Source organism: Lepidochelys kempii, chromosome 3, assembly GCF_965140285.1.
Source record: "Lepidochelys kempii isolate rLepKem1 chromosome 3, rLepKem1.hap1, whole genome shotgun sequence".
NCBI classification, from domain to species: Eukaryota; Metazoa; Chordata; order Testudines; family Cheloniidae; genus Lepidochelys; species Lepidochelys kempii.
In genome coordinates this window covers 82,062,867-82,075,532 of record NC_136382.1, presented here as the reverse complement: position 1 = coordinate 82,075,532, position 12,666 = coordinate 82,062,867, and positions in this window count along the sequence as shown.

The window sequence follows — 12,666 nt, the reverse complement described above, 5'->3', positions numbered from 1 at the left end:
GGTGGTGGAATCTCCTTCCTTAGAAGTTTTTAAGGTCAGTCTTGACAAAGCCCTGGCTGGGATGATTTAGTTGGGGATTGGTCCTGCTTTGAGCAGGGGGTTGGACTAGATGACCTCCTGAGGTTCCTTCCAACCCTGATATTCTGATTCTATGATTCTATGAAGGCCACTGTGAATGAATGTGTGACATTGCACTCCATATGATTTTATTAAAGTGCTAATGAGTGTGAATATAATGTAAATGGAATATGCTTCATGCAAAAGGTCTCTTGTAAGGTATCATTACAAAGTTTATATATACATCTGGGTGACCAGATGTCACGATTTTATAGGGACAGTCCCGATTTTGGGGGCTTTTTCTTATATAGGCACCTATTACCCCCCACCCCGTCCCGATTTTTCACACTTGCTATCTGGTCACCCTATAATCTACTGAATGTGGTCATCCAATTTGTATAAATGTATCATTCTTGTGTCTGAAACTAGAAATATGAAATATAACTCTGAGGTCCTATTGTAATTATGCAAAGTGTGGGCCATTAATGGTCGTTTGGAATCTTGATGGTTCCCATCAACTAGGACAATTGGTTGTAAATGGCTCTGTTTACTTGCAAGCCTTCCTGTGAGTCAGGCCAGGAAGAATGAAGGCTTGGGGTCTCACAGGACATGTGATCATGTCACCTGGTACTGGAATTTATCTTAAACCTGGTGCTTTTCCATTTAGAAAGAAGGGTGGGGACCCAGAGAGACAAAAGATTCCTGCCTTGTGCCAAAGCTATATAAGGGGGTGGAACAGAATAAAGGAGGTTCCAGTCATGAGAAATCCCCTAGTTACCACCTGAGCTGGAGCTAACAAAAACCGTACCAGGGGAAAGGATTGGGCTCAGACTAGGAAGGAGTCCAGTCTGTGAAAGAAGCTTGTGGGAACATCTCTGAGGGTGAGAATTTATCTGTAATCAGTTTCTTAATGTATTAGGCTTAGACTTGCGTGGGTTTTTTTTTATTTTGCTTGGTAACTTACTTTGTTCTGTCTGTTATTACTTGGAACCTCTTAAATCCTACTTTTTATACTTAATAAAATCACTTTTGCTTATTAATTAACCCAGAGTAAGTAATTAATACCTGGGGGAGCAAACAGCTGTGCATATCTCTCTATCAGTGTCATAGAGGGTGGACAATTTATGAATTTACCCTGTATACGCTTTATATAGAGTAAAACGGATTCATTTGGGGTTTGGATCCCATTGGGAGCTGGGTGTCTGGTTGCTGGAGACAGGAGCACTTCTTAAGCTGTTTTCAGTTAAGCCTGCAGCTTTGGGGTGCGTGGTTCAGACCCTGGGTCTGTGTTGGAGAAGACTGGCATGTCTGGCTCAACAGGGTAGGGTTCTGGCTCAAGGAGGCCCAAACTGGCAGAGAAAACAGGCTCAGAGGTAGTTTCAGCACATCAGGTGGCAGTCCCAAGGGGGTCTCTGTGACCCAACCCGTCACAGAATGCATTATACATTTCCTATTATAAGCAGTGTTGTTGTTGTAGCCATGTCAGTGCCAGGATATTAGAAAGACAAGGTGGGTGAAGTTGCTCCAATAAAAGATACTACCTCCCTATCATCAGAAGACAGTTACTATTTCCCTTATGCAGATTTTTCCAGCACTGGTCTGTCAGGTTGAATTTGATAATTTAATCAATTCTTCACATACAATTTCTGGCCACGCTGAGAATTTTTTAAAAAAAATTGCTTACAACTTGTTTTATTTTATGATTTTTTCCAGCTTTCAGATGCAGCGAGTTGTGAGTTATCAGCAACAAACAAACAACCCTGTGGCCAGACTAAGAGACAGTGCTGGTTAAATACTGGCCCTTTAAGTCAATGGGAGTTTTGCCATTCATTTCAATGGAATCAGAATTTGTCTCTCTTTATATTTTTGTTGGAAATGTGACATTACACCAATGACACATGGTAGCATAACCCTCAGTCTTCACCAGAGGCTTCACTGGCCCCTTGCACACCTCCTGAAAAAGCTTCCTACCACCTGTCCCTGTGCCGCTGCTGCCAGTGTGCTGTCCGCCATCTTGACTAACATACCAAGGTTTGAAACAGGGACCTCCAGGGCTAAAAGCAGGAGCTACAGTTTGAGTTAGAGAGCCAGAGTCTCTTGCTAAGAGTTGTAACAGACTCACATCCTCTGTGGCTCAGGCACAAATGGGGCATGTAATACACACTGACCAGTGAGTTGTACCGGCACAGGGAAGCATGTGGCCCAGTGGAGGTAGCCAGGCCCTGTGAAATCTGACCCGTTCAGTACTAATGGACTTCAGTTCCAACATGCAAGATCCATGGATAGCTCCTAAGCAGAAGCTGCCTATCAGGTTGCTTTATAAACTAGGTTTGAGAATGCTGTGCTAAAACCTGGCTCTGGTCTCACATCTAACACTTCCAGTGACGTTACTCCTGATTTATACTGGTGTAAATGAAAGCAGAATCAGGCCCAATCAAACTCATTTTCACTTGTGCGCTAAACAGGACCCCGGATCCTCTGCTTCCATGGTGAAAAAGGTACCCTTTTATTTTTTAACACTGAAATGGCCCCTGTTCATCGTGAAGGAAGACTGCCTACTACTGCGTGTTCTCCTTGTAGTGCATTTCAGATAGGATGACAGCATGGAAAAATGTAATTATTCCAACATGCCCTGACTTTTTCTATATTGTTCTCAAGCTAAGGTTAATTTGTGCCCTGCCTGATCTGCTAATTGGGATTTATAAAAAGTTTAGGGTTTATTTCTAAAGATAACTCAAAAATGTATCCATGGTCAGATAAGCATGTCTCGCCTCCTGAACTAGGGGAAGGAAGGAAGGCAACTTTTTTTTTGCTTGCCCGATTTTCTTTTTGACTTTAGCACACCCTCCTGACTCTGTCAGGTTGTTTCATATTCTGAAGGCAGATTTCTCTGTATTTGCTGAAGATCATCTTCTTTCTCACGTTTTACAATTAGGAATACAGCTCTATACATTTAAATACAAATGCGAAGTAAAAAAAAACCTTGGAGATGGAACCCCTCTATCAACAGGTAACGCCCGGGGAGTGGTAGGGCAAGTTTCTCCACAAACCCGTTGAAAATTACTTCCTGATTTATTGGACTGATTCAGGATTAGCCTAAGGTCTTCTGAACTATTCAAGCACGTGATATCCATGGACACAGGGGGCCAAACTGTGGTAGTTAGCCACACTGCCCCACTGGGAGTTTGGAGAGGAGCTATACTTCAAGAAGGCACAGTCTTTCCCAGAGTGACCTGCTGTGCAATGGGAACCACGCAGGCTGCAGCACCCTTTAGCTTACGGAAGCCAGCTCTCCCAGTGTGAGCTGGGCTACTCCATGAGCTAGTGTAGGGAGAGGAACCATGGCTTTACCTCCTCCTTCAGTTCCCACTTTTGGACACTGTGCTCAGGAGTTGCACAGAGGAATCAATTCCTATACTCCTTTGAATGTAGGAACTATAACAGTGACAGGCCACCGGTGGTGCTTGTGCTCTCCCCCTCCCAGCCACCATCCTGACTCTGCAGACAGTCAGCCTTGCTTGGCTAGCTTGATAAAGAAAAAGGAGCCCAACTCTTAAGCACCACTGCTCCCTAGTCTCAGCCTGGTTTTCTGCAGCATGGGGGAATTACTCCACTCCCTAGGGCTGGGGAAGCCCCCCTATGGACCTTGATTTGAGAGACAGTTAGCTCCAGGGTTGTCTTAGGGGCAGGATCATAATTAAAACATCTTGACTCCGGGGGACGAAGTCTCCTTAAAAAGGTGCCCAGATTAAAGGAAAAATTACAGCAACCCTGGCACCACTAAGCACTGCTGCTTTAGTGCAGTCACAGCTATTTCCATAGGTAGGGTCAGATTTTCATCTCCTGTAAATTGGTGCAACACTTTTGACTTCACTGGAACTACATTGATTTCCACCAGCTGATTACCTGGGTCGCTGTGCATTTTTAATTCATCATTAATTCTTTTTAGCTCTAAAAGGCTTGACCCTGCATGGTGCTGAGCAAATCCAGGAGCTGCTAAGCACCCTCAACTACTCTAAAGTAGTTATTATAGGGTTAGATAGAGAGAGGGAGAAACTAATGAAGGGAAAACCCTGTAATACTGAGATACAGTTAAGGGTTTTAGATTGTCTCAGATTGACTGAAGTCAAGGGGAGCCCATTTCAGTGCCTCTTGAGTTGCTCAGCACCTTGCAGGATGGAACCCAAACACTAGACATGTAAGAGGAAAAATGGGATGTGAGGAGAATCCTTTTATTAAACAAAAAGCAGCAGTCTTTGTAGTTTGATATCTTCTGACAGGAATCAGCTAGAATGATCAAGGTTACTGCTTGCTTTGGAGTAACCCCAGTTATCATTACAGAGTTTTTTGTAATGAACGCACAGCACAAACCATACCCTATGATTTTTTTGTGCAGACTTGCAATTAAGTGAGTAATGATGTTGGAAGGTTAAGTAGATAATAAGATTGTGAAAAACCTATTAAAACATTTTTTTTTTTGGTCTTCCGTGACTATGAAACATAATCTCAAAAAGCTGCTATTGTGTAACTGCATGGAAGGGCTCACAAGCAGGTATTGCACCAAACAAAAACAAAAACAAAATCCCAACTGATAAACGAAGAGTGCCCTTTTTCTCTAGTTGCCTATAATTGTAACCATCTGCAACGCTGGGTGTTTCTGTTCAGACCTTGCTGAAAAAACATCGCTTTGGAAATCAAAACAGAGAGCTGAGCCACATCATCATTTAAGGTCACTTTATGAGTCTTGATGGTATGCTGTGAATTTTGCAGTTAGAAATTACATGAATAGGTTGAAAGTTACACAATATATTTACCAAAAGCATTGGCACTTCAGTGGGGAAGTTCTGTTTCCTCCTCAAAATTGGGTCAAACTGGATTCTGCTTTGGGTGAGAGTCAACCTGCCAACAGTTGTACCTAAAGTCCACCTTGAAGGTCCATCCAAACTGCTTGTCATAATAATGCTTAGAAAGACATGTATCCTGCATGCACAAAGCCCAGGAAAATGTGATGGGATCCAAAAACAGCAAAGAGGTGTAGAGCAGGTCTGCAGCCCCTCCACAGCTATTATCCCAGCCCTTGCAGGAGGATTTGGGGGCATTCAACAGAGTGCTCAGGGAGGAAAAAAAACATTTCCCCTTGAAAAATGTTCAGGTTTTTACTGAAAACCCGCCAAACCATTTTTTTCTCCCCAGTTTTAAACCGAATTTGGTTTTAAGATGAAAAAAATTGCTTTGGGGAATTTTGCTTTTTAATTTTAATGAAAACCTGAACATTTCCAACAGAAATGGAAAGTGTTCTTTTTAGTCAAAGAAGTCATTTCCAACAGAAAATTTTCAACCATCTGTAGCACTTTAGCCACATAATCCCAACACAGGGACAAGCTCCCTGCTCACCTATTGCCCCCTCATTCTATGGTCTCTTATGCAGAGCTAGTTGTCAAGCCCACTCAGTGGCATGCAGGAAGTGTGGAGTCCAATACCATGCCTGTTTCATGGCTGCCTACCTACTTCACACCTGGAGCTAGCAAAACCTTGTTGCATTCTGGGTCCACCACAGGAATTTTATCCTTATGTATTACTTTTCATCCAATGATCTCAAAATACTTTGCAAACATTAAGACCTCTTAATATGAAATGAGTAAGTCCCCCTCTGAATTCTTTCCTACTACATGCATAGACTTAACATGTCACTCTTACAAGTTAAAGAGTTAAAACAAATAGAGCAATAACTATCACATCCTTATCTGGATATATGCAAATGAGCAGGAATCATTTTCTTATCTGTATGTTCAGCAACACAGTGATTACTAATTTGCATATATACCAATAAAAGTGTAGTGGAAGGAAATAACTAACATTTTGTGGTCTGCTATTTGCTTTACCAGTTATAGCTTAAAATGTGATTTATATTTGGACATTATGGTCCAAATTCGCTCTTGCACCAAGGAAAGGGACTGGTCACAGCTCACTGATTCTCATGGAGCATCTGCACTGGCCTGGCCCCAGAACAGGTTAAAGCAACCTAAAGCTGTTTTCATTTATGCTAGGTAGCAACAACCCATAAGGTTAGGAATGCAGAACTCTCTGGTCATGCCCCTTCCTCTCCTCCTACCTGGGCCTGATGGAGTAGTGTGCCAGGGTTGGATGTGCTGACTCTGTAACTGATGCAAACTCCCCAGTGCGTCAGCTGGCACAAAATGGTAGAATGCAGAAGAGAATAATGGCTGGTCCATTATTTACATTGTAGTTTGATAATTATTCATATTTATTATTTGAATTATGGTAGCATCTAGGGGCCCCTGTCAAGGATCAGGGCCCCATTGCATTAGGCACTGTACAAACACATAAATAAATACGCATATATTGAAATTGGTCAACATAACATTCAAAGCCCTGGGAAATGCTTGGCAGCTGGAATGTAATAGGCAATAAAATAGAGCAGAGATAAGAACATTAGGCCTAAACTCCTCCTTTGAGGGGCATTAAGGAGGGATCAGGTATGGATGGCTGAACCTTTTAGATGTCTGGCTGTGTAGGGTCCCATGCTCAAATGACACAAACAAACATCTTTTGCTGGAGCATGCTGATTTGAAATGTTCAGAAGGACTCCTTGAGGGCTGTTACATGACAGCATACAGGCCAGAGGCCTTTCAGTCAGATTGGTAGCGTAATATGCAGACTGGCAGCCTTTCCTTTATTACTGATACAGCAGCACAGGTGTGCATGACACTTTACAGAACAAGTGGTTAGCCATGTCCCTGCCCTGCATTGTCTAATGCAGAGATAACAGAGCAAAGGAGGACAATAAACGAAGGGTGGGGTGTCTATGTGAGGGAAGGACAAGGGTTCTTGCAACAGTAAAAGATCATGAGACACACTCATGGTACATATGTGCCATGTTAGCTCCTTTATTGTTACACAGTGGAACTGAATTATTTCAATCATTCTTTAAAGGCTACCTGAAAGGAGAATCAGAAGAGATTTACTGGAAGAGAGAAAGGTTGCATGGCACAGAGGAGGATGTTCCAGCCATAAGGATAAGGAAAGGGGCGGAGTTGCTTGTGGGAGAAGAGTAGAGGACAGTCAAGCTTCACCCAGCTGATGAAAAGTAGGACACAGACAGGGGAGACGAGAGATAAAGTGTTGGCAGGACCCATCCAGTCACCCACATGAGATCATGTTGTTGATTATTTGAAATGTTTTGCATGCAAGCAAAGCTTGCATGTGTTTATTTACTGACTGGCACCTGAAGTACTTGTCTGGTGACTGATTCACAGTTCATTGAAGTCAATGGGAGTCTTTCCATTGAATTCAATGAGCTTTGGATCAGGCCCTTGAAGACACTCCATTAGTCCAGTGTCTGCTCCAGACTCTGAATTAAAACCATCCCTTGGTTCATTTGATTGCCAGAAGGAAAAAAAAATACAACCACTATATGGAAAGACTTTATCATCTGCAATATCGTCAAACTTGTCGGGAACTACCTGGTGTGTTTCTCAAGCAAGCACATTTCTTTGGTGAGATTTACAGTAAGAATTGCTCAGACTTGCCAGCATTCATGACCAGCTAACATTATCATAGTTTAAACCTGTTTGCCCCAAAAATGTTCTATGACCAACTCTGCTTTCACTGTAGTTTAACTCCAGACTTCAGTGGAGTTATTCCTGATTTACACTGGCGTAAGTGAGATCATGATCACACCTGCTGTTGTTTTTTTTTTTAATAAAGATTGCTCTCTGTGACCACATACAGTATGCACAAAAATCACTTCATTGCAGTGAACAACACAAGCTAATGGCCCCCTTTGGGCTTATTTCTTACAGGTGATATTCACGCCTGTGCAGAGGGCCAGCACAAAGCCCACAGCCCACTTAAGCTCTTAAAATAGAACTTAAGTGGTGCATAGGTGTGATGCTGGCCTTCTGTACAGAAGTAAATTTCACCTTAAAAGACATGGTAATAATAAGGTACATTCAGCTTTCCCATTTATTATTATTATTATTTATTCTGTGTGTATTACTGTATACCATTGCTTGGGGACTGCACATTGATGCGGTGGGAAGTTGTGTGTGTTTCAATGACCCTGAGAGCTTTAACGCCTAGTAGGGCCACCCAAGCCAGGCGGATCAAAGAATAGGGACCAGATGAAAAGCAGTCCACTGGTCCTCCAGGCTGGAGATTGAACTATAAGCCAACACCTTATCCTTGTTAAAAAAAAGTTCAGTAATAGAAATGCAAGAAGATAGCCATTCTGACAAACAGCACGATCAATGGGACGCTAGAACATTGTTCATGCCCTAGAGACCCCATCCCCATTGTGCTAGGTGCTGTACGAATGCATAAAAAAGATGACCCCCCCATCCCCAAAAGCTTACTGTCTAAGGGTATGGCTACACTACAGAGCTTACAGTGGCGCCTCTGTAGCGCTGTTGGTGCAGATTCTCTAAGCTGATGGGAGAAAGCTCTCCTGTCAACTTAATTACTCCAGACCCCGTGAGTGGCGGTGGCTTGTCGGTTGGAGAAACTCTTCTGCCAACATAGCGCTGTCCACGCCAGCTCTTAGGTCGGTGTAACTGACGTCACTCAGTGGGCTAGATTATTCACACCCCTGAGCAACATAATTTATATCGACCTAAGCTGTAGTGTGTACATAGCCTAAATAAGAAAGACAGCATGTGGCTACAAGAAAGAGATGCAGCAAAAACTCGGTACCAGTGAGATGAATTGTGGCTCCTTAGAGACTAACCAATTTATTTGAGCATAAGCTTTCGTGAAAAGAAAAGGAGTACTTATGCTCAAATAAATTGGTTAGTCTCTAAGGTGCCACAAGTACTCCTTTTCTTTTTGCAAATACAGACTAACACAGCTGCTACTCTGAAACCAGTGAGATGAATAGCATCAGCTTCTCAGCCACTTTTTCCCACGTCTGTTTTCAACAGCTTTTTACCTCTTCCCTGCTCTTCATGCTCACCACCCCTGAAGGCCAAGGGTGAGTGGCCATTCCCAGCACAGATGCTGAGCTGTGTATTAACTGACAGGGACGGCTGTTAATAACGACACAGATAGAACCTCACCCCTCCATGATTAAAAGCAGGATTAGGAGCCTGAGAAGATTCTGATGACAAAATTGGTTGTAATGGGTTTGTTGAAGTTCCATGTTCATCTCAATAAAAAATACAGAGAAATACAGTGAGCAAAATAAAAAAAAGTGTAATGAAGGTAGATGCTGGAAGCAGTCCCTATGGTGCTACAAAAATAATAAGAGATGAAAATTAATAATGGACTAGATTGCCTCCTTCACCAGGAAAAGAGCCTAAAACAATGTGCCTTTTTGCGCCCCCACAAGGCTTACATCTCCAGTGGAGAGTCAGCTTAAGAGGTAGCTTCAAACTTGCTAGCTCAGCTGCTTTCCTCATGAAATTCACCCAATCAGTCACCTACACCCACACCAAGCCATCTACCATCTCTATCAACACAAAGCCAGACAGCAAATCAACTGAAAATTACATACATAATGTGTGGGAATTCACACTTCCTACCCTTGAAGTCACGCAACTCAAAGATATCAGCCACAATGTCAGAAAAGGGAACCATATTATCCTTCTCTGTTCCGTGGGTGAATAAAATAACCAAAATAATAACTTTACATAACATCCTGCATTGTAAGCGCTCCCAAACTCTTGCCACACTGCCTACATATGGGTTCAATTGTTTACCAATGTCTTGGAGGTGGAACTCAGCAACATTTTGTGCCAGCAACACTATCCAAAAAGACTATTGATTTTTCTTCTTCAGAATGATTATATAATAATATATCCAGACCTTAGCCCTTGAAACAGATCGTTGCAAATTCAAAATTAAACTTTAAATTGTGGTTCTGCATCAAAAAGTGACTATGAAAAGAAATTCCACCTTTGTGCCCAATAGGCCTGCTCTCTCTGTGTTGTCAGAATCATCTCTGCTAGGAACAAAAATTAACTTACTTTTTTTATTCCAGTTAGTCCGGCAGAGCCAACAGAACTCTGGGAGAATGAAATAGTTTCCCTTTGGATCTCACAACATCAGAATTGTTAATTAAGGCTTCAGTCCAGCAAATCACTTAAGCACATATTGGATTGGGGGCTACTTTGAACCCTGGCTCCTGGCTTGCCCTTGGTTACAGTGGGTTTGCAGGGGTGAAATGGTGGGCATGATATAAAGACAATGTGTTTGGACAGTTGTAACTCAGAGAAGAGTATGAAGAGAGTTGTTATTATTAGTAATTATTTCTGAGCAGCCAAAGGTATGGTAGGTTCATCACAGAAAGTGTAAGGATACAGATCTACCCTTAAAAACTTGCAGTGGAAGGCCCCAATCCTGCAAATACTTATTTATGTGCTTAACTTTACTCAACCAAAATCAATGGGACTGCACACAGTAGTAAAGTTAAGCACGTGAGGAAGTGTTTTCAGAATTTGGGTCCAAATTTGACACAAGCGTGGCAATACAAAGAAATGAAAAACAAGGGTCACAATGAGCTAACACAGTCATTCGGAAAGGCATGAACACATCTTGATGGTTCTGTCATTTTATTTTACTTCCTTCACATAGTGGATGAGGCCAGAAGTGAGTTTTTAGACAGGAGTTGAATGAGGTGAGACAGGTAGTTTGAGAAAGAGGCTTAGGGATGGTTCTCCATGTGTAGAGGACAGCATGGAAGAAAGCATGGAGGCAGGGAGATATGAGGGAGGACATGAAGGCTGGAATTCTATTTGGAACAGAGGGATCGGGGAGGAACAGGGAAGGAGACAATGGATATGTCTATACATATATTTTAAAGGTCTAGTTTACACCAATGCCTGCTCCTTGTTTATTGTTCTGACAATGCAGGGGCCATTGGGCTCACCTCCTCTTATCTATGACATTAGCCTCACCCTTCTTTTCTCTTGTCTGCAACATGCACATCTCAGTGTTTTCCCTTAGCGTATGTCTATACTGCAATTTAATCCCAGGGTTAGTAGAACTCAAGTTGGCAGATCCTGGGTTTGTTAACCTATAACTCATTTGTAATCCCAGATGAGGAATTATTGAACCCTGGGTCCCAATTTGGGCTTCAGTGTCTACACTGCATTATGCAAGTTTGAGTCCAACCACCCATATCCCAGCCTTCCTACCACTCTCCCAAAATGTGGCTGCTCTAGCTCTGTGTTTGTGGTGCAGGGTGGGAAAACTTTACCATCCACCAAACTTGACAGTCCAGAGGACAAAGAAAGTTAACCTTTGGGATTATCGGATACTTTTGGCAGAGCCCCAGAGCACAAATCTAGTGGGGCTGTGTCTACACTGCAAAGCAATAGGTCTGAACCCTGGGTCCTGGCTTGAATCAGGCTTGGACCTCCACCCCCGTGGGGTCCTGGGACCATTGAACTGAGGCCTGGGTTAGTGTGAGTTATGTGTCAGAAGGGGGGTTAGATTTGTGCCTGAGTTTGAACCCCAGGCTTATGCTGCAGTGTAGACATACCCCTAGTTCTCTGTTCCTCTGCTAGTTATTTCTGCCTACCCAGGCAGTCAAAGATTGTCCTGCCAATCACTGGAACTAAATCCCACGCCTTTGCTCCCTCTCTCCCTCCATTGCTCTTGAATGCTACAAGATTTTTATAATGCCCTGCAGATGTCGAAACCCTTTTGCAACTGGCAAAAAGTCAGAGATGTTGAACCTGTGAAGAGGCAAAAATCCAAATCCTTTCCCCTTTTACAGTTTGCAAACACCTCTCTCTCTCTCTGATCTTGAGTCCTGAGGTTTTCTTTGCTGTGGTTAAATTGCCGTTTGAAAATGTTTCAGTTGTCATCTTGCATTGTGGTGCATCACATGGTTCCTCAGCCGCAAAAAGGCCTAGTAATTTGGTTCCATCCTGTCACTGATTTTGATGTGTCTGATGCAGCTGGATGTGGGTATGTCACAGGTTCTAACATTATCATTAACAGTAAAACAAATGTCAAGAAGAAAACACTATTGTCTCAGAATTAGTTTTAAACCAATCAGACACTGAAGAATGGCACAGTTCTCAGATATGTACTCACACAGGAAAAGGTTTGTTAAAGTGGAGTTAAAGTTTTAAAGATGTAACAACTATTTAAGAAATGTTTTAAAAAATAATCTCTGGAGGCTGAAAATGTATCCATCTCTTGTCTCTTGGCTTATACTTAGAGTGTAAGCTTTTGGGAGAAGGGACTGTCCTTTGGTTTTGTGTTTGTACAGCACCTACCACAGTGGGGTCTTGGTTGATGACTAGGGCTCCTAGGCATTGCTGCAATACAAATAATAAATAAACATGAAGTTCAGGTACAAGGTGTTTAAAAGCCCCAATGTTTATGGCTGTCTCCCTATCCCCCTGTTCATTAGAGCAGAAGGTTACAGTCTGTTATGATTTATAAAAGCCAGTTCACACTCCCAACCTGCTTTTGCTGAAGAGCAGTTTGGGATGCTCTAGTCTTTCAAGTCTTTTCTTCTTTAATAGGTTGCATAAGGACAAGTGGGGAGGCGGCAGCAAGGTAAGCCTGGGGCTAGAACAGGATCTGTAAGTGTTTAGGCTCTTTACACAGAGCACTGAGGGTTATTTAGGTTTACCT